The following is a 23,291-nucleotide window of genomic DNA, read 5'->3' on the forward strand; positions in this document are numbered from 1 at the left end:
GGCGTGGCATCACGTTGTGGAGTGTGTAGGGTGTGGCATCACATTGTGGAGTGTGTAGGGTGTGGCATCACGTTGTGGAGTGTGTAGGGTGTGGCATCGCATTGTGGAGTGTGTAGGACGTGGCATCACGTTGTGGAGTGTGTAGGGTGTGGCATCACATTGTGGAGTGTGTAGGGTGTGGCATCACATGGTGGAGTGTGTAGGGTGTGGCATCACGTTGTGGAGTGTGTAGGGTGTGGCATCACGTTGTGGAGTGTGTAGGGTGTGGCATCACATGGTGGAGTGTGTAGGGCGTGGCATCACATTGTGGAGTGTGTAGGGTGTGGCATCACGTTGTGGAGTGTGTAGGGCGTGGCATCACGTTGTGGAGTGTGTAGGGTGTGGCATCACATTGTGGAGTGTGTAGGGCGTGGCATCACGTTGTGGAGTGTGTAGGGTGTGGCATCACGTTGTGGAGTGTGTAGGGTGTGGCATCACGTTGTGGAGTGTGTAGGGCGTGGCATCTCATTGTGGAGTGTGTGGGGCGTGGCATCACATTGTGGAGTGTGTAGGGTGTGGCATCACATTGTGGAGTGTGTCGGGTGTGGCATCACGTTGTGGAGTGTGTAGGGTGTGGCATCGCATTGTGGAGTGTGTAGGACGTGGCATCACGTTGTGGAGTGTGTAGGGTGTGGCATCACATTGTGGAGTGTGTAGGGTGTGGCATCACATGGTGGAGTGTGTAGGGTGTGGCATCACGTTGTGGAGTGTGTAGGGTGTGGCATCGCATTGTGGAGTGTGTAGGACGTGGCATCACGTTGTGGAGTGTGTAGGGTGTGGCATCACATTGTGGAGTGTGTAGGGTGTGGCATCACATGGTGGAGTGTGTAGGGTGTGGCATCACGTTGTGGAGTGTGTAGCGTGTGGCATCACGTTGTGGAGTGTGTAGGGTGTGGCATCACATGGTGGAGTGTGTAGGGCGTGGCATCACATTGTGGAGTGTGTAGGGCGTGGCATCACGTTGTGGAGTGTGTAGGGAGTGGCATCACGTTGTGGAGTGTGTAATGTATGGCATCACATTGTGGAGTGTGTAGGGTGTGGCATCACGTTGTGGAGTGTGTAGGGTGCGGCATCACGTTGTGGAGTGTGTAGGGTGTGGCATCACGTTGTGGAGTGTGTAGGGTGTGGCATCACGTTGTGGAGTGCATAGGGTGTGGCATCACATTGTGGAGTGTGTAGGGCGTGGCATCACATTGTGGAGTGTGTAGGGTGTGACAGAGCATGGTGGAGTGTGTAGGGTGTGGCATCACGTTGTGGAGTGTGGAGGGTATGGCATCACATTGTGGAGTGTGTACGGTATGGCATCACGTTGTGGAGTGTGTCGGGTGTGGCATCACATTGTGGAGTGTGTAGGGCGTGGCATCACGTTGTGGAGTGTGTAGGGCGTGGCATCACATTGTGGAGTGTGTAGGGCGTGGCATCACATTGTGGAGTGTGTAGGGCGTGGCAACACATTGTGGAGTGTGTAGGGTGTGGCAGAACATTGTGGAGTGTGTAGGGCGTGGCATCACATTGTGGAGTGTGTAGGGTGTGGCAGAGCATGGTGGAGTGTGTAGGGTGTGGCATCACGTTGTGGAGTGTGTAGGGTATGGCATCACATTGTGGAGTGTGTAAGGTATGGCATCACATTGTGGAGTGTGTAGGGCGTGGCATCACGTTGTGGAGTGTGTAGGGTGTGGCATCACATTGTGGAGTGTGTAGGGTGTGGCATCACGTTGTGGAGTGTGTAGGGTGTGGCATCGCATTGTGGAGTGTGTAGGACGTGGCATCACGTTGTGGAGTGTGTAGGGTGTGTCATCACATTGTGGAGTGTGTAGGGTGTGGCATCACATGGTGGAGTGTGTAGGGTGTGGCATCACGTTGTGGAGTGTGTAGGGTGTGGCATCACGTTGTGGAGTGTGTAGGGTGTGGCATCACATGGTGGAGTGTGTAGGGCGTGGCATCACATTGTGGAGTGTGTAGGGTGTGGCATCACGTTGTGGAGTGTGTAGGGCGTGGCATCACGTTGTGGAGTGTGTAGGGTGTGGCATCACATTGTGGAGTGTGTAGGGCGTGGCATCACGTTGTGGAGTGTGTAGGGTGTGGCATCAGGTTGTGGAGTGTGTTAGGGTGTGGCATCACGTTGTGGAGTGTGTAGGGCGTGGCATCTCATTGTGGAGTGTGTGGGGCGTGGCATCACATTGTGGAGTGTGTAGGGTGTGGCATCACATTGTGGAGTGTGTAGGGTGTGGCATCACGTTGTGGAGTGTGTAGGGTGTGGCATCGCATTGTGGAGTGTGTAGGACGTGGCATCACGTTGTGGAGTGTGTAGGGTGTGGCATCACATTGTGGAGTGTGTAGGGTGTGGCATCACATGGTGGAGTGTGTAGGGTGTGGCATCACGTTGTGGAGTGTGTAGGGTGTGGCATCGCATTGTGGAGTGTGTAGGACGTGGCATCACGTTGTGGAGTGTGTAGGGTGTGGCATCACATTGTGGAGTGTGTAGGGTGTGGCATCACATGGTGGAGTGTGTAGGGTGTGGCATCACGTTGTGGAGTGTGTAGGGTGTGGCATCACGTTGTGGAGTGTGTAGGGTGTGGCATCACATGGTGGAGTGTGTAGGGCGTGGCATCACATTGTGGAGTGTGTAGGGCGTGGCATCACGTTGTGGAGTGTGTAGGGAGTGGCATCACGTTGTGGAGTGTGTAATGTATGGCATCACATTGTGGAGTGTGTAGGGTGTGGCATCACGTTGTGGAGTGTGTAGGGTGCGGCATCACGTTGTGGAGTGTGTAGGGTGTGGCATCACGTTGTGGAGTGTGTAGGGTGCGGCATCACGTTGTGGAGTGTGTAGGGTGTGGCATCACGTTGTGGAGTGCATAGGGTGTGGCATCACATTGTGGAGTGTGTAGGGCGTGGCATCACATTGTGGAGTGTGTAGGGTGTGGCAGAGCATGGTGGAGTGTGTAGGGTGTGGCATCACGTTGTGGAGTGTGGAGGGTATGGCATCACATTGTGGAGTGTGTAGGGTATGGCATCACGTTGTGGAGTGTGTCGGGTGTGGCATCACATTGTGGAGTGTGTAGGGCGTGGCATCACGTTGTGGAGTGTGTAGGGCGTGGCATCACATTGTGGAGTGTGTAGGGTGTGGCATCACATTGTGGAGTGTGTAGGGCGTGGCATCACATTGTGGAGTGTGTAGGGCGTGGCAACACATTGTGGAGTGTGTAGGGTGTGGCAGAACATTGTGGAGTGTGTAGGGCGTGGCATCACATTGTGGAGTGTGTAGGGTGTGGCAGAGCATGGTGGAGTGTGTAGGGTGTGGCATCACGTTGTGGAGTGTGTAGGGTGTGGCATCACGTTGTGGAGTGTGTAGGGTATGGCATCACGTTGTGTAGTGTGTAAGGTATGGCATCACATTGTGGAGTGAGTAGGGCGTGGCATCACGTTGTGGAGTGTGTAGGGTGTGGCATCACATTGTGGAGTGTGTAGGGCGTGGCATCACATTGTGGAGTGTGTAGGGCGTGGCATCACATTGTGGAGTGTGTAGGGCGTGGCATCACATTGTGGAGTGTGTAGGGAGTGGCATCACATTGTGGAGTGTGTAGGGTGTGGCATCACATGGTGGAGTGTGTAGGGTATGGCATCACATTGTGGAGTGTGTAAGGTATGGCATCACATTGTGGAGTGTGTAGGGCGTGGCATCACGTTGTGGAGTGTGTAGGGTGTGGCATCACATTGTGGAGTGTGTAGGGTGTGGCATCACGTTGTGGAGTGTGTAGGGTGTGGCATCGCATTGTGGAGTGTGTAGGACGTGGCATCACGTTGTGGAGTGTGTAGGGTGTGTCATCACATTGTGGAGTGTGTAGGGTGTGGCATCACATGGTGGAGTGTGTAGGGTGTGGCATCACGTTGTGGAGTGTGTAGGGTGTGGCATCACGTTGTGGAGTGTGTAGGGTGTGGCATCACATGGTGGAGTGTGTAGGGCGTGGCATCACATTGTGGAGTGTGTAGGGTGTGGCATCACGTTGTGGAGTGTGTAGGGCGTGGCATCACGTTGTGGAGTGTGTAGGGTGTGGCATCACATTGTGGAGTGTGTAGGGCGTGGCATCACGTTGTGGAGTGTGTAGGGTGTGGCATCAGGTTGTGGAGTGTGTTAGGGTGTGGCATCACGTTGTGGAGTGTGTAGGGCGTGGCATCTCATTGTGGAGTGTGTGGGGCGTGGCATCACATTGTGGAGTGTGTAGGGTGTGGCATCACATTGTGGAGTGTGTAGGGTGTGGCATCACGTTGTGGAGTGTGTAGGGTGTGGCATCGCATTGTGGAGTGTGTAGGACGTGGCATCACGTTGTGGAGTGTGTAGGGTGTGGCATCACATTGTGGAGTGTGTAGGGTGTGGCATCACATGGTGGAGTGTGTAGGGTGTGGCATCACGTTGTGGAGTGTGTAGGGTGTGGCATCGCATTGTGGAGTGTGTAGGACGTGGCATCACGTTGTGGAGTGTGTAGGGTGTGGCATCACATTGTGGAGTGTGTAGGGTGTGGCATCACATGGTGGAGTGTGTAGGGTGTGGCATCACGTTGTGGAGTGTGTAGGGTGTGGCATCACGTTGTGGAGTGTGTAGGGTGTGGCATCACATGGTGGAGTGTGTAGGGCGTGGCATCACATTGTGGAGTGTGTAGGGCGTGGCATCACGTTGTGGAGTGTGTAGGGAGTGGCATCACGTTGTGGAGTGTGTAATGTATGGCATCACATTGTGGAGTGTGTAGGGTGTGGCATCACGTTGTGGAGTGTGTAGGGTGCGGCATCACGTTGTGGAGTGTGTAGGGTGTGGCATCACGTTGTGGAGTGTGTAGGGTGTGTCATCACGTTGTGGAGTGCATAGGGTGTGGCATCACATTGTGGAGTGTGTAGGGCGTGGCATCACATTGTGGAGTGTGTAGGGTGTGGCAGAGCATGGTGGAGTGTGTAGGGTGTGGCATCACGTTGTGGAGTGTGGAGGGTATGGCATCACATTGTGGAGTGTGTAGGGTATGGCATCACGTTGTGGAGTGTGTCGGGTGTGGCATCACATTGTGGAGTGTGTAGGGCGTGGCATCACGTTGTGGAGTGTGTAGGGCGTGGCATCACATTGTGGAGTGTGTAGGGTGTGGCATCACATTGTGGAGTGTGTAGGGCGTGGCATCACATTGTGGAGTGTGTAGGGCGTGGCAACACATTGTGGAGTGTGTAGGGTGTGGCAGAACATTGTGGAGTGTGTAGGGCGTGGCATCACATTGTGGAGTGTGTAGGGTGTGGCAGAGCATGGTGGAGTGTGTAGGGTGTGGCATCACGTTGTGGAGTGTGTAGGGTGTGGCATCACGTTGTGGAGTGTGTAGGGTATGGCATCACGTTGTGTAGTGTGTAAGGTATGGCATCACATTGTGGAGTGAGTAGGGCGTGGCATCACGTTGTGGAGTGTGTAGGGTGTGGCATCACATTGTGGAGTGTGTAGGGCGTGGCATCACATTGTGGAGTGTGTAGGGCGTGGCATCACATTGTGGAGTGTGTAGGGAGTGGCATCACATTGTGGAGTGTGTAGGGCGTGGCATCACAATGTGGAGTGTGTAGGGTGTGGCATCACGTTGTGGATTGTGTAGGGAGTGGCATCACATTGTGGAGTGTGTAGGGCGTGGCATCACGTTGTGGAGTGTGTAGGGCGTGGCATCAGGTTGTGGAGTGTGTGGGGCGTGGCATCACATTGTGGAGTGTGTAGGGTGTGGCATCACATGGTGGAGTGTGTAGGGTGTGGCATCACATTGTGGAGAGTGTAGGGTGTGGCATCACATTGTGGAGTGTGTAGGGTGTGGCATCACATTGTGGAGTGTGTAGGGCGTGGCATCACGTTGTGGAGTGTGTAGGATGTGGCATCACGTTGTGGAGTGTGTAGGGTGTGGCATCACGTTGTGGAGTGTGTAGGGCGTGGCATCACATTGTGGAGTGTGTAGGGCGTGGCATCACGTTGTGGAGTGCGTAGGGCGTGGCATCACATTGTGGAGTGCGTAGGGTGTGGCATCACGTTGTGGAGTGTGTAGGGCGTGGCATCACGTTGTGGAGTGCGTAGGGCGTGGCATCAGATTGTGGAGTGTGTAGGGTGTGGCATCACATTGTGGAGTGTGTAGGGTGTGGCATCACATTGTGGAGTGTGTAGGGTGTGGCATCACGTTGTGGAGTGTGTAGGGTGTGGCATCACATTGTGGAGTGTGTAGGGTGTGGCATCACGTTGTGGAGTGTGTAGGGCGTGGCATCACGTTGTGGAGTGCGTAGGGCGTGGCATCACATTGTGGAGTGTGTAGGGTGTGGCATCATATTGTGGAGTGTGTAGGGTGTGGCATCACGTTGTGGAGTGTGTAGGGTGTGGCATCACATTGTGGAGTGTGTAGGGTGTGGCATCACGTTGTGGAGTGTGTAGGGTGTGGCATCACATTGTGGAGTGTGTAGGGTGTGGCATCACATTGTGGAGTGTGTAGGGTGTGGCATCACGTTGTGGAGTGCGTAGGGCGTGGCATCACATTGTGGAGTGTGTAGGGCGTGGCATCACATGGTGGAGTGTGTAGGGTGTGGCATCACGTTGTGGAGTGTGTAGGGTGTGGCATCACGTTGTGGAGTGTGTAGGGTGTGGCATCACATTGTGGAGTGTGTAGGGTGTGGCATCACGTTGTGGAGTGTGTAGGGTGTGGCATCACATTGTGGAGTGCGTAGGGCGTGGCATCACGTTGTGGAGTGTGTACGGTGTGGCAGAACATTGTGGAGTGTGTAGGGTGTGGCAGAACATTGTGGAGTGTGTAGGGTGTGGCAGAGCATGGTGGAGTGTGTAGGGTGTGGCATCACATTGTGGAGTGTGTAGGGCGTGGCATCACGTTGTGGAGTGTGTACGGTGTGGCAGAACATTGTGGAGTGTGTAGGGCGTGGCATCACATTGTGGAGTGTGTAGGGTGTGGCAGAACATTGTGGAGTGTGTAGGGCGTGGCATCACATTGTGGAGTGTGTAGGGTGTGGCAGAGCATGGTGGAGTGTGTAGGGTGTGGCATCACATTGTGGAGTGTGTAGGGAGTGGCATCACGTTGTGGAGTGTGTAGGGTGTGGCATCACGTTGTGGAGTGCATAGGGTGTGGCATCACGTTGTGTAGTGTGTAAGGTATGGCATCACATTGTGGAGTGTGTAGGGCGTGGCATCACGTTGTGGAGTGTGTAGGGTGTGGCATCACATTGTGGAGTGTGTAGGGCGTGGCATCACGTTGTGGAGTGTGTAGGGCGTGGCATCACATTGTGGAGTGTGTAGGGAGTGGCATCTCATTGTGGAGTGTGTAGGGTGTGGCATCACATTGTGGAGTGTGTAGGGCGTGGCATCACGTTGTGGAGTGTGTAGGGTGTGGCATCACATTGTGGAGTGTGTAGGGCGTGGCATCACATTGTGGAGTGTGTAGGGCGTGGCATCACGTTGTGGAGTGCGTAGGGTGAGGCATCACATTGTGGAGTGTGTAGGGTGTGGCATCACATTGTGGAGTGTGTAGGGCGTGGCATCACGTTGTGGAGTGTGTAGAGCGTGGCATCACGTTGTGGAGTGTGTAGGGAGTGGCATCACATTGTGGATTGTGTAGGGTGTGGCATCACATTGTGGAGTGTGTAGGGCGTGGCATCACATTGTGGAGTGTGTAGGGCGTGGCATCACGTTGTGGAGTGCGTAGGGTGAGGCATCACATTGTGGAGTGTGTAGGGTGTGGCATCACGTTGTGGAGTGTGTAGGGTGTGGCATCACGTTGTGGAGTGTGTAGGGTGTGGCATCACATTGTGGAGTGTGTAGGGTGTGGCATCACGTTGTTGAGTGTGTAGGGTGTGGCATCACATTGTGGAGTGTTTAGGGCGTGGCATCACGTTGTGGAGTGTGTAGGGAGTGGCATCACATTGTGGAGTGTGTAGGGCGTGGCATCACATTGTGGAGTGTGTAGGGTGTGGCATCACATTGTGGAGTGTGTAGGGCGTGGCATCACGTTGTGGAGTGTGTAGAGAGTGGCATCACGTTGTGGAGTGTGTAGGGCGTGGCATCACGTTGTGGAGTGCATAGGGTGAGGCATCACATTGTGGAGTGTGTAGGGCGTGGCATCACGTTGTGGAGTGTGTAGGGTGTGGCATCACGTTGTGGATTGTGTAGGGTGTGGCATCACGTTCTGTAGTGTGTAAGGTGTGGCATCACATTGTGGAGTGTGTAGGGCGTGGCATCACGTTGTGGAGTGTGTAGGGTGTGGCATCACATTGTGGAGAGTGTAGGGTGTGGCATCACGTTGTGGAGTGTGTAGGGTGTGGCATCACGTTGTGTAGTGTGTAAGGTATGGCATCACATTGTGGAGTGTGTAGGGCGTGGCATCACGTTGTGGAGTGTGTAGGGTGTGGCATCACGTTGTGGAGTGTGTAAGGTATGGCATCACATTGTGGTGTGTGTAGGGCGTGGCATCACATGGTGGAGTGTGTAGGGCGTGGCATCACATTATGGAGTGTGTAGGGCGTGGCATCACGTTGTGGAGTGTGTAAGGTATGGCATCACATTGTGGAGTGTGTAGGGTGTGGCATCACATTATGGAGTGTGTAGGGTGTGGCATCACGTTGTGGAGTGTGTAAGGTATGGCATCACATTGTGGAGTGTGTAGGGTGTGGCATCACATTGTGGAGTGTGTAGGGTGTGGCATCACGTTGTGGAGTGTGTAGGGTGTGGCATCACATTGTGGAGTGTGTAGGGTGTGGCATCACATTATGGAGTGTGTAGGGTGTGGCATCACGTTGTGGAGTGTGTAGGGTGTGGCATCACGTTCTGGAGTGAGTAGGGCGTGGCATCACGTTGTGGACTGTGTAGGGTGTGGCATCACATCGTGGAGTGTGTAGGGCGTGGCATCACGTTGTGGAGTGTGTAGGGTGTGGCATCACATTGGGGAGTGTGTAGGGTGTGGCATCATATTGTGGAGTGCGTAGGGCGTGGCATCACGTTGTGGACTGTGTAGGGTGTGGCATCACATCGTGGAGTGTGTAGTGCGTGGCATCACGTCGTGGAGTGTGTAGGGTGTGGCATCACGTTGTGGAGTGTGTAGGGTGTGGCATCGCATTGTGGAGTGTGTAGGGTATGGCATAACATGGTGGAGTGTGTAGGGCGTGGCATCACGTTGTGGAGTGTGTAGGGTATGGCATCACGTTGTGGAGTGTGTAGGGTATGGCATCACATTGTGGAGTGTGTAGGGCGTGGCATCACGTTGTGGAGTGTGTAGGGTATGGCATCACGTTGTGGAGTGTGTCGGGTGTGGCATCACATTGTGGAGTGTGTAGGGCGTGGCATCACGTTGTGGAGTCTGTACGGTGTGGCAGAACATTGTGGAGTGTGTAGGGTGTGGCAGAGCATGGTGGAGTGTGTAGGGTGTGGCATCACGTTGTGGAGTGTGTAAGGTATGGCATCACATTGTGGAGTGTGTAGGGCGTGGCATCACATTGTGGAGTGCGTAGGGTGTGGCATCACATTGTGGAGTGTGTAGGGTGTGGCATCACATTGTGGAGTGTGTAGGGCGCGGCATCACGTTGAGGAGTGTGTAAGGTGTGGCATCACGTTGTGGAGTGCGTAGGGCGTGGCATCACGTTGTGGAGTGTGTAGGGTGTGGCATCACATCGTGGAGTGTGTAGGGCGTGGCATCACGTTGTGGAGTGTGTAGGGTGTGGCATCACATTGTGGAGTGTGTAGGGTGTGGCATCACATTGTGGAGTGCGTAGGGCGTGGCATCACGTTGTGGACTGTGTAGGGTGTGGCATCACATCGTGGAGTGTGTAGGGCGTGGCATCACGTCGTGGAGTGTGTAGGGTGTGGCATCACGTTGTGGAGTGTGTAGGGTGTGGCATCACATTGTGGAGTGTGTAGGGTATGGCATAACATGGTGGAGTGTGTAGGGCGTGCCATCACGTTGTGGAGTGTGTAGGGTATGGCATCACGTTGTGGAGTGTGTAGGGTATGGCATCACATTGTGGAGTGTGTAGGGCGTGGCATCACGTTGTGGAGTGTGTAGGGTAAGGCATCACGTTGTGGAGTGTGTCGGGTGTGGCATCACATTGTGGAGTGTGTAGGGCGTGGCATCACGTTGTGGAGTGTGTACGGTGTGGCAGAACATTGTGGAGTGTGTAGGGTGTGGCAGAGCATGGTGGAGTGTGTAGGGTGTGGCATCACGTTGTGGAGTGTGTAAGGTATGGCATCACATTGTGGAGTGTGTAGGGCGTGGCATCACATTGTGGAGTGTGTAGGGTGTGGCATCACATTGTGGAGTGTGTAGGGTGTGGCATCACATTGTGGAGTGTGTAGGGCGCGGCATCACGTTGTGGAGTGTGTAGGGAATGGCATCACATTGTGGAGTGTGTAGGGCGTGGCATCACGTTGTGGAGTGTGTAGGGTGTGGCATCACATTGTGGATTGTGTAGGGCGTGGCATCACGTTGTGGAGTGTGTAGGGTGTGGCATCACATTGTGGAGTATGTAGGGCGCGGCATCACATTGTGGAGTGTGTAGGGTATGGCATCACATTGTGGAGTGTGTAGGGCGTGGCATCACGTTGTGGAGTGTGTAGGGTGTGGCATCACATTGTGGAGTGTGTAGGGCGTGGCATCACGTTGTGGAGTGTGTAGGGAGTGGCATCACGTTGTGGAGTGTGTAATGTATGGCATCACATTGTGGAGTGTGTAGGGTGTGGCATCACGTTGTGGAGTGTGTAGGGTGCGGCATCACGTTGTGGAGTGTGTAGGGTGTGGCATCACGTTGTGGAGTGTGTAGGGTGTGGCATCACATTGTGGAGTGTTTAGGGCGTGGCATCACGTTGTGGAGTGTGTAGAGCGTGGCATCACGTTGTGGAGTGTGTAGGGAGTGGCATCACATTGTGGAGTGTGTAGGGCGTGGCATCACATTGTGGAGTGTGTAGGGTGTGGCATCACATTGTGGAGTGTGTAGGGCGTGGCATCACGTTGTGGAGTGTGTAGAGAGTGGCATCACGTTGTGGAGTGTGTAGGGCGTGGCATCACGTTGTGGAGTGCATAGGGTGAGGCATCACATTGTGGAGTGTGTAGGGCGTGGCATCACGTTGTGGAGTGTGTAGGGTGTGGCATCACGTTGTGGAGTGTGTAGGGTGTGGCATCACGTTGTGTAGTGTGTAAGGTGTGGCATCACATTGTGGAGTGTGTAGGGCGTGGCATCACGTTGTGGAGTGTGTAGGGTGTGGCATCACATTGTGTAGTGTGTAAGGTATGGCATCACATTGTGGAGTGTGAAGGGTGTGGCATCACGTTGTGGAGTGTGTAGGGTGTGGCATCACATTGTGGAGTGTGTAGGGTGTGGCATCACGTTGTGTAGTGTGTAAGGTATGGCATCACATTGTGGAGTGTGTAGGGCGTGGCATCACGTTGTGGAGTGTGTAGGGTGTGGCATCACGTTGTGGAGTGTGTAGGGTGTGGCATCACATTGTGGAGTGTGTAGGGCGTGGCATCACGTTGTGGAGTGTGTAGGGTGTGGCATCACGTTGTGGAGTGTGTAAGGTATGGCATCACATTGTGGAGTGTGTAGGGCGTGGCATCACATGGTGGAGTGTGTAGGGCGTGGCATCACATTATGGAGTGTGTAGGGCGTGGCATCACGTTGTGGAGTGTGTAAGGTATGGCATCACATTGTGGAGTGTGTAGGGTGTGGCATCACATTATGGAGTGTGTAGGGTGTGGCATCACGTTGTGGAGTGTGTAAGGTATGGCATCACATCGTGGAGTGTGTAGGGCGTGGCATCACATCGTGGAGTGTGTAGGGCGTGGCATCACGTTGTGGAGTGTGTAGGGTGTGGCATCACATTGTGGAGTGTGTAGGGTGTGGCATCACATTGTGGAGTGCGTAGGGCGTGGCATCACGTTGTGGAGTGTGTAGGGTATGGCATCACGTTGTGGAGTGTGTAGGGTATGGCATCACATTGTGGAGTGTGTAGGGCGTGGCATCACGTTGTGGAGTGTGTAGGGTATGGCATCACGTTGTGGAGTGTGTCGGGTGTGGCATCACATTGTGGAGTGTGTAGGGCGTGGCATCACGTTGTGGAGTGTGTACGGTGTGGCAGAACATTGTGGAGTGTGTAGGGTGTGGCAGAGCATGGTGGAGTGTGTAGGGTGTGGCATCACGTTGTGGAGTGTGTAAGGTATGGCATCACATTGTGGAGTGTGTAGGGCGTGGCATCACATTGTGGAGTGTGTAGGGTGTGGCATCACATTGTGGAGTGTGTAGGGTGTGGCATCACATTGTGGAGTGTGTAGGGCGCGGCATCACGTTGTGGAGTGTGTAGGGTATGGCATCACATTGTGGAGTGTGTAGGGCGTGGCATCACGTTGTGGAGTGTGTAGGGCGTGGCATCACATTGTGGATTGTGTAGGGCGTGGCATCACATTGTGGAGTGTGTAGGGTGTGGCATCACGTTGTGGAGTGTGTAGGGTGTGGCATCACGTTGTGGAGTGTGTAGGGTATGGCATCACATTGTGGAGTGTGTAGGGAGTGGCATCACATTGTGGAGTGTGTAGGGTGTGGCATCACATTGTGGAGTGTGTAGGGAGTGGCATCACGTTGTGGAGTGTGTAGGGTATGGCATCACATTGTGGAGTGTGTAGGGCGCGGCATCACGTTGAGGAGTGTGTAAGGTGTGGCATCACGTTGTGGAGTGCGTAGGGCGTGGCATCACGTTGTGGAGTGTGTAGGGTGTGGCATCACATCGTGGAGTGTGTAGGGCGTGGCATCACGTTGTGGAGTGTGTAGGGTGTGGCATCACATTGTGGAGTGTGTAGGGTGTGGCATCACATTGTGGAGTGCGTAGGGCGTGGCATCACGTTGTGGACTGTGTAGGGTGTGGCATCACATCGTGGAGTGTGTAGGGCGTGGCATCACGTCGTGGAGTGTGTAGGGTGTGGCATCACGTTGTGGAGTGTGTAGGGTGTGGCATCACATTGTGGAGTGTGTAGGGTATGGCATAACATGGTGGAGTGTGTAGGGCGTGCCATCACGTTGTGGAGTGTGTAGGGTATGGCATCACGTTGTGGAGTGTGTAGGGTATGGCATCACATTGTGGAGTGTGTAGGGCGTGGCATCACGTTGTGGAGTGTGTAGGGTGTGGCATCATGTTGTGGAGTGTGTCGGGCGTGGCATCACGTTGTGGAGTGTGTACGGTGTGGCAGAACATTGTGGAGTGTGTAGGGTGTGGCAGAGCATGGTGGAGTGTGTAGGGTGTGGCATCACGTTGTGGAGTGTGTAAGGTATGGCATCACATTGTGGAGTGTGTAGGGCGTGGCATCACATTGTGGAGTGTGTAGGGTGTGGCATCACATTGTGGAGTGTGTAGGGTGTGGCATCACATTGTGGAGTGTGTAGGGCGCGGCATCACGTTGTGGAGTGTGTAGGGAATGGCATCACATTGTGGAGTGTGTAGGGCGTGGCATCACGTTGTGGAGTGTGTAGGGTGTGGCATCACATTGTGGAGTGTGTAGGGCGTGGCATCACGTTGTGGAGTGTGTAGGGTGTGGCATCACATTGTGGAGTATGTAGGGCGCGGCATCACATTGTGGAGTGTGTAGGGTATGGCATCACATTGTGGAGTGTGTAGGGCGTGGCATCACGTTGTGGAGTGTGTAGGGTGTGGCATCACATTGTGGAGTGTGTAGGGCGTGGCATCACGTTGTGGAGTGTGTAGGGAGTGGCATCACGTTGTGGAGTGTGTAATGTATGGCATCACATTGTGGAGTGTGTAGGGTGTGGCATCACGTTGTGGAGTGTGTAGGGTGCGGCATCACGTTGTGGAGTGTGTAGGGTGTGGCATCACGTTGTGGAGTGTGTAGGGTGTGGCATCACATTGTGGAGTGTTTAGGGCGTGGCATCACGTTGTGGAGTGTGTAGAGCGTGGCATCACGTTGTGGAGTGTGTAGGGAGTGGCATCACATTGTGGAGTGTGTAGGGCGTGGCATCACATTGTGGAGTGTGTAGGGTGTGGCATCACATTGTGGAGTGTGTAGGGCGTGGCATCACGTTGTGGAGTGTGTAGAGAGTGGCATCACGTTGTGGAGTGTGTAGGGCGTGGCATCACGTTGTGGAGTGCATAGGGTGAGGCATCACATTGTGGAGTGTGTAGGGCGTGGCATCACGTTGTGGAGTGTGTAGGGTGTGGCATCACGTTGTGGAGTGTGTAGGGTGTGGCATCACGTTGTGTAGTGTGTAAGGTGTGGCATCACATTGTGGAGTGTGTAGGGCGTGGCATCACGTTGTGGAGTGTGTAGGGTGTGGCATCACATTGTGTAGTGTGTAAGGTATGGCATCACATTGTGGAGTGTGAAGGGTGTGGCATCACGTTGTGGAGTGTGTAGGGTGTGGCATCACATTGTGGAGTGTGTAGGGTGTGGCATCACGTTGTGTAGTGTGTAAGGTATGGCATCACATTGTGGAGTGTGTAGGGCGTGGCATCACGTTGTGGAGTGTGTAGGGTGTGGCATCACGTTGTGGAGTGTGTAGGGTGTGGCATCACATTGTGGAGTGTGTAGGGCGTGGCATCACGTTGTGGAGTGTGTAGGGTGTGGCATCACGTTGTGGAGTGTGTAAGGTATGGCATCACATTGTGGAGTGTGTAGGGCGTGGCATCACATGGTGGAGTGTGTAGGGCGTGGCATCACATTATGGAGTGTGTAGGGCGTGGCATCACGTTGTGGAGTGTGTAAGGTATGGCATCACATTGTGGAGTGTGTAGGGTGTGGCATCACATTATGGAGTGTGTAGGGTGTGGCATCACGTTGTGGAGTGTGTAAGGTATGGCATCACATCGTGGAGTGTGTAGGGCGTGGCATCACATCGTGGAGTGTGTAGGGCGTGGCATCACGTTGTGGAGTGTGTAGGGTGTGGCATCACATTGTGGAGTGTGTAGGGTGTGGCATCACATTGTGGAGTGCGTAGGGCGTGGCATCACGTTGTGGAGTGTGTAGGGTATGGCATCACGTTGTGGAGTGTGTAGGGTATGGCATCACATTGTGGAGTGTGTAGGGCGTGGCATCACGTTGTGGAGTGTGTAGGGTATGGCATCACGTTGTGGAGTGTGTCGGGTGTGGCATCACATTGTGGAGTGTGTAGGGCGTGGCATCACGTTGTGGAGTGTGTACGGTGTGGCAGAACATTGTGGAGTGTGTAGGGTGTGGCAGAGCATGGTGGAGTGTGTAGGGTGTGGCATCACGTTGTGGAGTGTGTAAGGTATGGCATCACATTGTGGAGTGTGTAGGGCGTGGCATCACATTGTGGAGTGTGTAGGGTGTGGCATCACATTGTGGAGTGTGTAGGGTGTGGCATCACATTGTGGAGTGTGTAGGGCGCGGCATCACGTTGTGGAGTGTGTAGGGTATGGCATCACATTGTGGAGTGTGTAGGGCGTGGCATCACGTTGTGGAGTGTGTAGGGCGTGGCATCACATTGTGGATTGTGTAGGGCGTGGCATCACATTGTGGAGTGTGTAGGGTGTGGCATCACGTTGTGGAGTGTGTAGGGTGTGGCATCACGTTGTGGAGTGTGTAGGGTATGGCATCACATTGTGGAGTGTGTAGGGAGTGGCATCACATTGTGGAGTGTGTAGGGTGTGGCATCACATTGTGGAGTGTGTAGGGAGTGGCATCACGTTGTGGAGTGTGTAGGGCGTGGCATCACATTGTGGAGTGTGTAGGGCGTGGCATCACGTTGTGGAGTGTGTAGGGAGTGGCATCACATTGTGGAGTGTGTAGGGAGTGGCATCACGTTGTGGAGTGTGTAGGGTGTGGCATCACATTGTGGAGTGTGTAGGGCGTGGCATCACATTGTGGAGTGTGTAGGGCGCGGCATCACGTTGTGGAGTGTGTAGGGTATGGCATCACATTGTGGAGTGTGTAGGGCGTGGCATCACGTTGTGGAGTGTGTAGGGCGTGGCATCACATTGTGGATTGTGTAGGGCGTGGCATCACATTGTGGAGTGTGTAGGGTGTGGCATCACGTTGTGGAGTGTGTAGGGTGTGGCATCACGTTGTGGAGTGTGTAGGGTATGGCATCACATTGTGGAGTGTGTAGGGAGTGGCATCACATTGTGGAGTGTGTAGGGTGTGGCATCACATTGTGGAGTGTGTAGGGAGTGGCATCACGTTGTGGAGTGTGTAGGGCGTGGCATCACATTGTGGAGTGTGTAGGGCGTGGCATCACGTTGTGGAGTGTGTAGGGTGTGGCATCACATTGTGGAGTGTGTAGGGCGTGGCATCACATTGTGGAGTGCGTAGGGCGTGGCATCACGTTGTGGAGTGCGTAGGGTGAGGCCTCACGTTGTGGATTGTGTAGGGTGTGGCATCACATTGTGGAGTGTGTAGGGCGTGGCATCACGTTGTGGAGTGTGTAGGGTGTGGCATCACGTTGTGGAGTGTGTAGGGGTTGGCATCACGTTGTGTAGTGTGTAAGGTATGGCATCACATTGTGGAGTGTGTAGGGCGTGGCATCACGTTGTGGAGTGTGTAGGGTGTGGCATCACGTTGTGGAGTGTGTAGGGTGTGGCATCACATTGTGGAGTGTGTAGGCCGTGGCATCACGTTGTGGAGTGTGTAGGGTGTGGCATCACGTTGTGGAGTGTGTAAGGTATGGCATCACATTGTGGAGTGTGTAGGGCGTGGCATCACATTATGGAGTGTGTAGGGTGTGGCATCACGTTGTGGAGTGTGTAAGGTATGGCATCACATTGTGGAGTGTGTAGGGTGTGGCATCACATTATGGAGTGTGTAGGGTGTGGCATCACGTTGTGGAGTGTGTAAGGTATGGCATCACATTGTGGAGTGTGTAGGGTGTGGCATCACGTTGTGTAGTGTGTAAGGTGTGGCATCACATTGTGGAGTGTGTAGGGCGTGGCATCACGTTGTGGAGTGTGTAGGGTGTGGCATCACATTGTGTAGTGTGTAAGGTATGGCATCACATTGTGGAGTGTGAAGGGTGTGGCATCACGTTGTGGAGTGTGTAGGGTGTGGCATCACATTGTGGAGTGTGTAGGGTGTGGCATCACGTTGTGTAGTGTGTAAGGTATGGCATCACATTGTGGAGTGTGTAGGGCGTGGCATCACGTTGTGGAGTGTGTAGGGTGTGGCATCACGTTGTGGAGTGTGTAGGGTGTGGCATCACATTGTGGAGTGTGTAGGGCGTGGCATCACGTTGTGGAGTGTGTAGGGTGTGGCATCACGTTGTGGAGTGTGTAAGGTATGGCATCACATTGTGGAGTGTGTAGGGCGTGGCATCACATGGTGGAGTGTGTAGGGCGTGGCATCACATTATGGAGTGTGTAGGGCGTGGCATCACGTTGTGGAGTGTGTAAGGTATGGCATCACATTGTGGAGTGTGTAGGGTGTGGCATCACATTATGGAGTGTGTAGGGTGTGGCATCACGTTGTGGAGTGTGTAAGGTATGGCATCACATCGTGGAGTGTGTAGGGCGTGGCATCACATCGTGGAGTGTGTAGGGCGTGGCATCACGTTGTGGAGTGTGTAGGGTGTGGCATCACATTGTGGAGTGTGTAGGGTGTGGCATCACATTGTGGAGTGCGTAGGGCGTGGCATCACGTTGTGGAGTGTGTAGGGTATGGCATCACGTTGTGGAGTGTGTAGGGCGTGGCATCACATCGTGGAGTGTGTAGGGCGTGGCATCACGTTGTGGAGTGTGTAGGGTGTGGCATCACATTGTGGAGTGTGTAGGGTGTGGCATCACATTGTGGAGTGCGTAGGGCGTGGCATCACGTTGTGGAGTGTGTACGGTGTGGCAGAACATTGTGGAGTGTGTAGGGTGTGGCAGAGCATGGTGGAGTGTGTAGGGTGTGGCATCACGTTGTGGAGTGTGTAAGGTATGGCATCACATTGTGGAGTGTGTAGGGCGTGGCATCACATTGTGGAGTGTGTAGGGTGTGGCATCACATTGTGGAGTGTGTAGGGTGTGGCATCACATTGTGGAGTGTGTAGGGCGCGGCATCACGTTGTGGAGTGTGTAGGGTATGGCATCACATTGTGGAGTGTGTAGGGCGTGGCATCACGTTGTGGAGTGTGTAGGGCGTGGCATCACATTGTGGATTGTGTAGGGCGTGGCATCACATTGTGGAGTGTGTAGGGTGTGGCATCACGTTGTGGAGTGTGTAGGGTGTGGCATCACGTTGTGGAGTGTGTAGGGTATGGCATCACATTGTGGAGTGTGTAGGGAGTGGCATCACATTGTGGAGTGTGTAGGGTGTGGCATCACATTGTGGAGTGTGTAGGGAGTGGCATCACGTTGTGGAGTGTGTAGGGCGTGGCATCACATTGTGGAGTGTGTAGGGCGTGGCATCACGTTGTGGAGTGTGTAGGGAGTGGCATCACATTGTGGAGTGTGTAGGGAGTGGCATCACGTTGTGGAGTGTGTAGGGTGTGGCATCACATTGTGGAGTGTGTAGGGCGTGGCATCACATTGTGGAGTGTGTAGGGCGCGGCATCACGTTGTGGAGTGTGTAGGGTATGGCATCACATTGTGGAGTGTGTAGGGCGTGGCATCACGTTGTGGAGTGTGTAGGGCGTGGCATCACATTGTGGATTGTGTAGGGCGTGGCATCACATTGTGGAGTGTGTAGGGTGTGGCATCACGTTGTGGAGTGTGTAGGGTGTGGCATCACGTTGTGGAGTGTGTAGGGTATGGCATCACATTGTGGAGTGTGTAGGGAGTGGCATCACATTGTGGAGTGTGTAGGGTGTGGAATCACATTGTGGAGTGTGTAGGGAGTGGCATCACGTTGTGGAGTGTGTAGGGCGTGGCATCACATTGTGGAGTGTGTAGGGCGTGGCATCACGTTGTGGAGTGTGTAGGGTGTGGCATCACATTGTGGAGTGTGTAGGGCGTGGCATCACATTGTGGAGTGCGTAGGGCGTGGCATCACGTTGTGGAGTGCGTAGGGTGAGGCCTCACGTTGTGGATTGTGTAGGGTGTGGCATCACATTGTGGAGTGTGTAGGGCGTGGCATCACGTTGTGGAGTGTGTAGGGTGTGGCATCACGTTGTGGAGTGTGTAGGGGTTGGCATCACGTTGTGTAGTGTGTAAGGTATGGCATCACATTGTGGAGTGTGTAGGGCGTGGCATCACGTTGTGGAGTGTGTAGGGTGTGGCATCACGTTGTGGAGTGTGTAGGGTGTGGCATCACATTGTGGAGTGTGTAGGCCGTGGCATCACGTTGTGGAGTGTGTAGGGTGTGGCATCACGTTGTGGAGTGTGTAAGGTATGGCATCACATTGTGGAGTGTGTAGGGCGTGGCATCACATTATGGAGTGTGTAGGGTGTGGCATCACGTTGTGGAGTGTGTAAGGTATGGCATCACATTGTGGAGTGTGTAGGGTGTGGCATCACATTATGGAGTGTGTAGGGTGTGGCATCACGTTGTGGAGTGTGTAAGGTATGGCATCACATTGTGGAGTGTGTAGGGTGTGGCATCACGTTGTGGAGTGTGTAGGGTGTGGCATCACATTGTGGAGTGTGTAGGGTGTGGCATCACATTGTGGAGTGCGTAGGGCGTGGCATCACGTTGTGGACTGTGTAGGGTGTGGCATCACATCGTGGAGTGTGTAGGGCGTGGCATCACGTCGTGGAGTGTGTAGGGTGTGGCATCACGTTGTGGAGTGTGTAGGGTGTGGCATCACATTGTGGAGTGTGTAGGGTATGGCATAACATGGTGGAGTGTGTAGGGCGTGCCATCACGTTGTGGAGTGTGTAGGGTATGGCATCACGTTGTGGAGTGTGTAGGGTATGGCATCACATTGTGGAGTGTGTAGGGCGTGGCATCACGTTGTGGAGTGTGTAGGGTAAGGCATCACGTTGTGGAGTGTGTCGGGTGTGGCATCACATTGTGGAGTGTGTAGGGCGTGGCATCACGTTGTGGAGTGTGTACGGTGTGGCAGAACATTGTGGAGTGTGTAGGGTGTGGCAGAGCATGGTGGAGTGTGTAGGGTGTGGCATCACGTTGTGGAGTGTGTAAGGTATGGCATCACATTGTGGAGTGTGTAGGGCGTGGCATCACATTGTGGAGTGTGTAGGGTGTGGCATCACATTGTGGAGTGTGTAGGGTGTGGCATCACATTGTGGAGTGTGTAGGGCGCGGCATCACGTTGTGGAGTGTGTAGGGAATGGCATCACATTGTGGAGTGTGTAGGGCGTGGCATCACGTTGTGGAGTGTGTAGGGTGTGGCATCACATTGTGGAGTGTGTAGGGCGTGGCATCACGTTGTGGAGTGTGTAGGGTGTGGCATCACATTGTGGAGTATGTAGGGCGCGGCATCACATTGTGGAGTGTGTAGGGTATGGCATCACATTGTGGAGTGTGTAGGGCGTGGCATCACGTTGTGGAGTGTGTAGGGTGTGGCATCACATTGTGGAGTGTGTAGGGCGTGGCATCACGTTGTGGAGTGTGTAGGGAGTGGCATCACGTTGTGGAGTGTGTAATGTATGGCATCACATTGTGGAGTGTGTAGGGTGTGGCATCACGTTGTGGAGTGTGTAGGGTGCGGCATCACGTTGTGGAGTGTGTAGGGTGTGGCATCACGTTGTGGAGTGTGTAGGGTGTGGCATCACATTGTGGAGTGTTTAGGGCGTGGCATCACGTTGTGGAGTGTGTAGAGCGTGGCATCACGTTGTGGAGTGTGTAGGGAGTGGCATCACATTGTGGAGTGTGTAGGGCGTGGCATCACATTGTGGAGTGTGTAGGGTGTGGCATCACATTGTGGAGTGTGTAGGGCGTGGCATCACGTTGTGGAGTGTGTAGAGAGTGGCATCACGTTGTGGAGTGTGTAGGGCGTGGCATCACGTTGTGGAGTGCATAGGGTGAGGCATCACATTGTGGAGTGTGTAGGGCGTGGCATCACGTTGTGGAGTGTGTAGGGTGTGGCATCACGTTGTGGAGTGTGTAGGGTGTGGCATCACGTTGTGTAGTGTGTAAGGTGTGGCATCACATTGTGGAGTGTGTAGGGCGTGGCATCACGTTGTGGAGTGTGTAGGGTGTGGCATCACATTGTGTAGTGTGTAAGGTATGGCATCACATTGTGGAGTGTGAAGGGTGTGGCATCACGTTGTGGAGTGTGTAGGGTGTGGCATCACATTGTGGAGTGTGTAGGGTGTGGCATCACGTTGTGTAGTGTGTAAGGTATGGCATCACATTGTGGAGTGTGTAGGGCGTGGCATCACGTTGTGGAGTGTGTAGGGTGTGGCATCACGTTGTGGAGTGTGTAGGGTGTGGCATCACATTGTGGAGTGTGTAGGGCGTGGCATCACGTTGTGGAGTGTGTAGGGTGTGGCATCACGTTGTGGAGTGTGTAAGGTATGGCATCACATTGTGGAGTGTGTAGGGCGTGGCATCACATGGTGGAGTGTGTAGGGCGTGGCATCACATTATGGAGTGTGTAGGGCGTGGCATCACGTTGTGGAGTGTGTAAGGTATGGCATCACATTGTGGAGTGTGTAGGGTGTGGCATCACATTATGGAGTGTGTAGGGTGTGGCATCACGTTGTGGAGTGTGTAAGGTATGGCATCACATCGTGGAGTGTGTAGGGCGTGGCATCACATCGTGGAGTGTGTAGGGCGTGGCATCACGTTGTGGAGTGTGTAGGGTGTGGCATCACATTGTGGAGTGTGTAGGGTGTGGCATCACATTGTGGAGTGCGTAGGGCGTGGCATCACGTTGTGGAGTGTGTAGGGTATGGCATCACGTTGTGGAGTGTGTAGGGTATGGCATCACATTGTGGAGTGTGTAGGGCGTGGCATCACGTTGTGGAGTGTGTAGGGTATGGCATCACGTTGTGGAGTGTGTCGGGTGTGGCATCACATTGTGGAGTGTGTAGGGCGTGGCATCACGTTGTGGAGTGTGTACGGTGTGGCAGAACATTGTGGAGTGTGTAGGGTGTGGCAGAGCATGGTGGAGTGTGTAGGGTGTGGCATCACGTTGTGGAGTGTGTAAGGTATGGCATCACATTGTGGAGTGTGTAGGGCGTGGCATCACATTGTGGAGTGTGTAGGGTGTGGCATCACATTGTGGAGTGTGTAGGGTGTGGCATCACATTGTGGAGTGTGTAGGGCGCGGCATCACGTTGTGGAGTGTGTAGGGTATGGCATCACATTGTGGAGTGTGTAGGGCGTGGCATCACGTTGTGGAGTGTGTAGGGCGTGGCATCACATTGTGGATTGTGTAGGGCGTGGCATCACATTGTGGAGTGTGTAGGGTGTGGCATCACGTTGTGGAGTGTGTAGGGTGTGGCATCACGTTGTGGAGTGTGTAGGGTATGGCATCACATTGTGGAGTGTGTAGGGAGTGGCATCACATTGTGGAGTGTGTAGGGTGTGGCATCACATTGTGGAGTGTGTAGGGAGTGGCATCACGTTGTGGAGTGTGTAGGGCGTGGCATCACATTGTGGAGTGTGTAGGGCGTGGCATCACGTTGTGGAGTGTGTAGGGAGTGGCATCACATTGTGGAGTGTGTAGGGAGTGGCATCACGTTGTGGAGTGTGTAGGGTGTGGCATCACATTGTGGAGTGTGTAGGGCGTGGCATCACATTGTGGAGTGTGTAGGGCGCGGCATCACGTTGTGGAGTGTGTAGGGTATGGCATCACATTGTGGAGTGTGTAGGGCGTGGCATCACGTTGTGGAGTGTGTAGGGCGTGGCATCACATTGTGGATTGTGTAGGGCGTGGCATCACATTGTGGAGTGTGTAGGGTGTGGCATCACGTTGTGGAGTGTGTAGGGTGTGGCATCACGTTGTGGAGTGTGTAGGGTATGGCATCACATTGTGGAGTGTGTAGGGAGTGGCATCACATTGTGGAGTGTGTAGGGTGTGGCATCACATTGTGGAGTGTGTAGGGAGTGGCATCACGTTGTGGAGTGTGTAGGGCGTGGCATCACATTGTGGAGTGTGTAGGGCGTGGCATCACGTTGTGGAGTGTGTAGGGTGTGGCATCACATTGTGGAGTGTGTAGGGCGTGGCATCACATTGTGGAGTGCGTAGGGCGTGGCATCACGTTGTGGAGTGCGTAGGGTGAGGCCTCACGTTGTGGATTGTGTAGGGTGTGGCATCACATTGTGGAGTGTGTAGGGCGTGGCATCACGTTGTGGAGTGTGTAGGGTGTGGCATCACGTTGTGGAGTGTGTAGGGGTTGGCATCACGTTGTGTAGTGTGTAAGG

Source organism: Hemitrygon akajei, chromosome 9 (assembly GCF_048418815.1).
Source record: "Hemitrygon akajei chromosome 9, sHemAka1.3, whole genome shotgun sequence".
In the NCBI taxonomy this organism is placed as follows: Eukaryota; Metazoa; Chordata; class Chondrichthyes; order Myliobatiformes; family Dasyatidae; genus Hemitrygon; species Hemitrygon akajei.